This window comes from Fukomys damarensis, unplaced genomic scaffold (assembly GCF_012274545.1).
Source record: "Fukomys damarensis isolate Sample0158 unplaced genomic scaffold, DMR_v1.0_HiC HiC_scaffold_27, whole genome shotgun sequence".
Classification (NCBI taxonomy): domain Eukaryota; kingdom Metazoa; phylum Chordata; class Mammalia; order Rodentia; family Bathyergidae; genus Fukomys; species Fukomys damarensis.
Window position 1 is genome coordinate 20517172 of NW_022900939.1, and position 3778 is coordinate 20520949.

The following is a 3778-nucleotide window of genomic DNA, read 5'->3' on the forward strand; positions in this document are numbered from 1 at the left end:
TCCGCCCCCGGAAAAGGACCTGCGGCTGCACTGGCCGCGCCCAGGCGGGGGCGCTGGGCTGCAGGTCTGGCCGTTCCTGCGGGCATCACACGCATTCCCGGGGCAGTCTTTTTACTTAAACCTCGCCCTGCGGCCCATGTCGGCCACTTCCACTCACGCGCGGGCCCAGGAGACTGTCACTTCCTCCACACCTGCCCACCACCCCACGAAATTCCCCAGTTCTTCTGCCTTCAAAAGCCACCGTCCTCCGGTGAACAATTAGCTTATCCAGCGGCCACTTAGGGCCCAAAAATTCTCCCTCTTTTCCATTCTGCAAAAGTGTGGAGGGGGACGGGGGGGGGCCGGGTTGGAAGAGCCCAAGATCTCAGAAACGCTTCTGCAAAGACCTGGATCTGGAGTAGGGCAAGGAAGAGGCTGCAGGTCTTAGAAAAGGCAATTATTGTGCGGACGCAGGGGAGGAAAGGATTATCACTGATGCATTTGGGGACTCTGGGGAGGCTCCCTGGGGCAAGTGGTCTCTGAATTAGACCTTGAGTGCTTAGTGGTGATTTCCCAGGCCTGGAAGGAGACAGCCATCGGTCACGTGGGAGGTCCGTGCGCAGGCTTACGCACGTACACAACAGGTGTACTGCGAGCTGGTAGAGGAAGAGCTGTGGCCATCCATCAACTGAGGAACGGAAAAACGAGATGTGGTAAATCCATACAGTGGTCTACTCTTTGGCCATGAAAATTATTACGGTTTCTATCTAAATACCCACCCCCGCGCCCTCCTGCACTCATAGATGGGGCTTTGGGAGGTGACTGGATCATGGAGGCATGATACATGTCGAGGGACTGGGCACTGAAGGGTTTACAGCCAAATGGAATGTTGGAGGTGGGGCCTGGGGGAGTCACTGGGGGCGTGGCCTGGCAGGCTCAGCCTCCTTCCCTCCATGGGTCTCTGCTTCCCGCTGCGGTGCCGGTGCCGGTGCCGCAGTCTGCTTGGTCCTCTGCCGTGCCGCCTGCCTTGGAGCCAGCCAACTACAGACTGAAACCTCTACAAACTGTTAACAAAAATAAACCTCTCCTCCTTAGAGTCTGGTACCGTGCCTCAGCGAGGACAAAGTGAGCAGGACGAAAGGAATGAGGCACTGATACCGTCTACAACAACAATAAGCCTTGAATGTCATACTCGCAGGGTGCAGCGATGCACACCTGTAATCCTAGTACTTTGGGAGGCAGAGGCAGGAGAATTTCAAGTTCAAGTCCAGCTCGGGCAACTCAGCGGTTTAGTGAGAATTTGTTTCAAAATGTAAAAGAGAACAGGGATGGGACGTGTAGCTCGGTGAAGGCCCTGGGCTCAATCCCAAGTACCGCAAAAGAGAGAAAAGAAAAGAAAATGTTATTCTCAGTGAAACCTACCACAAATGTAGGAGTCTATTTATTCGCAAATGTCCAGAATGGGCAAATCCATAGTTTTGAATTTGAAAAAGTACATTAGTGGTTGCCAGCGCTGGGAGTGTGGAGAGAACAGCAGCTGATGAGTCTTTTGGGGGAAGAATGTTTAGGAGCCATGTTCTGGAATTAGATCGCGGTGCTGGTTGCACTACCTTGGGTATATTGTAAAAGCTATTGCATTGTGCACTTTAAAATGATGACTTTCATGATATGCAAGTCATATCTCAGATTTTTTAAAAAGTTGAGCTTCCCTGGTCATGAGTCTTGCACAGCTGGTCTCACTGTGGCCCCATCTTGCAGCAGAACAGACAAACAAGGAAAGACAGAGTGGGGGAACAGACAGAAGAGATGCCTAGAGGTTGGAAGTGGACTGAGGTCTTGAGTGGAGGCGGTACAGAGCTCCAGACGGGTAAGCACAGGCTGGAGCCGGGCCTGGTGGTGCATACCTGTGATCCCAGCACTCTGAGAGGTCAAGGCAGAAGGATATGAAGTTCAAGTCCAGATTGGGCAATTTAGCCCCTTAGCAAGACCCTATCTCAAAACAAAAATAAAAGGGCTGGGGATGTAGCTTGGTATGAAAGCCTTGGGTTCAATCCCCAATTCTTGGGGGAAGACGATCCTCTGGAAAACAGGTTAGAGGTGCCTGGTGCTTGCAGGAGAGTTGGAGATGGGTAAGAGCCTGGGAAGGGAACACCAGATGTCAGGCAGCAAAGCTTGTAGGGCTCTAGTCTTCACCCACCTATCCCTCCCTCCATCTGCCCATCCACCGGTCAGTCAGAAAGGTTAACCTTTCTGAGACTCTGCAGTGTACCAGGCTCTGCTTAGGAGAGCTCCTGCCCTTAGGAGCTTCCGGCCTCTTGAATATTTTAACTGTTCCCTGCAGCCCCTGGGTCCACCCACACTCTGTTCCATTCCTTGATCTGTTTTCTCCTTTGTTCTTTTCACAGATGTTTCTGTTTATATTGTGCCTGACTCTGCACTCCTGAGGATGGCTCTGATCTGTTTGTTTTTTTAAGACAGGGTCTCACTATGTAGCCCAGGCTGGCCTCGAACTCTTGACAATCCTCCTGTTTCAGCCTCCTGAATGCTAGGATAACAGGCGTGCACCACAACACTAGTTCACAATGGCTCTGGTCTGAGTGCTCTGCCCCCTGTATGTCCCAGTTGCCAGGACAGTCTGGGCATAATCATAGATGCTTAACACATGGGTGGTGGATGCATGAATGAATGAATGAATGAGTGAATGTGAGACCAAGGCTAGATTCAAATCATCTCTGGCTCCATGCACTAAAAAGTTTACAGCAACTTCTCCATTGTAATAGGAAAGAAATGGACTAAGTTCTAAAAGGAAACTAAGAAATGCCATCAGTGCCTCAAAGGGCTGCATGTCTGTAATCCCAGGTACTCAGGGGGCTAAGGCAGAGTAAACAAAAGTTCCAGGCCTTGGGCTGGGGATTTAGCTCAGTGGCACCGTGCCTGCCTTACAAGAGCAAGGTCCAGTTTGAGCAATTTAGTGAGACCTTATCTCAAAATTAAATAAAAAGGCTGGGGAATATAGCTCAGTGGTAGAATGCCCTTGGGTTCAATCAGCAGTACCAGAGGAGGGAAAAAAGGAAGAAAAGAAAAAATAAATAGCTGGACTGAAGAAAAAAGAAACAGCTGGATGCGGTGGTTCATGCCTGTAATTCCAGTGCTTTGGGAGGCTGAGGCAGGAAGAGCACAAATTCGAGCCCAGCCTGGGCAACTTAGTGATTTACAGAGATTTAGTCTCAAAATTAAAAGAAAATTTTTTAAAAGGACTGGGGATGGTAGCTCAGTGCAAAGGTCCTGGGTTAAATCTCTAGTACAGAAAAGGAAGGAAGGAAGGAAGGAAGGAAGGAAGGACAGAGGAAAAGAGAAAGAAAGCCCATCGAAGTTCTAATTTTCCCTGAGGACCAATGGCTGTTTTCCTTCACACACACACACACACACACACACACACACACACACACACACACACGCTCAGGGTCTCCTCTGTGTGGTCTTGTGTGCCCATGGTATCTCAGCCTGTGGAAGCCATGGGACACAGTCATCTCCTGGAGGAGCTGGGCTGTCCGGGGGGTGCGGGCTGTGGACAATGGGTGTGAGGAGAGCAGAGTGACCGGCAGGAGCGCAGAGGCAGGGGCGCCTGGGCTGAGCGGGCCCCGGGTCAGGTGAGAGCGCCCTGGGGAGCAGGTGGGAGGGTGGGGGGGCATTGGCAGTGGCCGGGGACGATGAGTAGGTGCGGCAGGCAGTTCCAGCAGGATGGCCCCTCAGAAAGGCCATAGGTGCCGGTGGTCTCTCTGGGGTTTCAGGACTGGAG

The 3778-nt window shown here is 51.6% G+C and overlaps 1 long non-coding RNA gene across 3 annotated transcripts in view; it reads right to left on the reverse strand.

The window, feature by feature from the left end:
- LOC104870250 overlaps positions 1-3778 on the reverse strand; it is a 24771-nt gene that overhangs the window by 9933 nt on the left and 11060 nt on the right. The window contains exon 3 of one of the 3 annotated variants that reach the window (XR_004514544.1): positions 530-667. The exons of 1 other annotated variant lie outside the window; for it this stretch is intronic. This is a non-coding gene — a long non-coding RNA (uncharacterized LOC104870250). Of the gene's footprint in view, positions 1-7; positions 668-3778 lie in introns of those variants that run through there. One more of the 3 variants, XR_002025718.2, reaches the window with a different exon arrangement.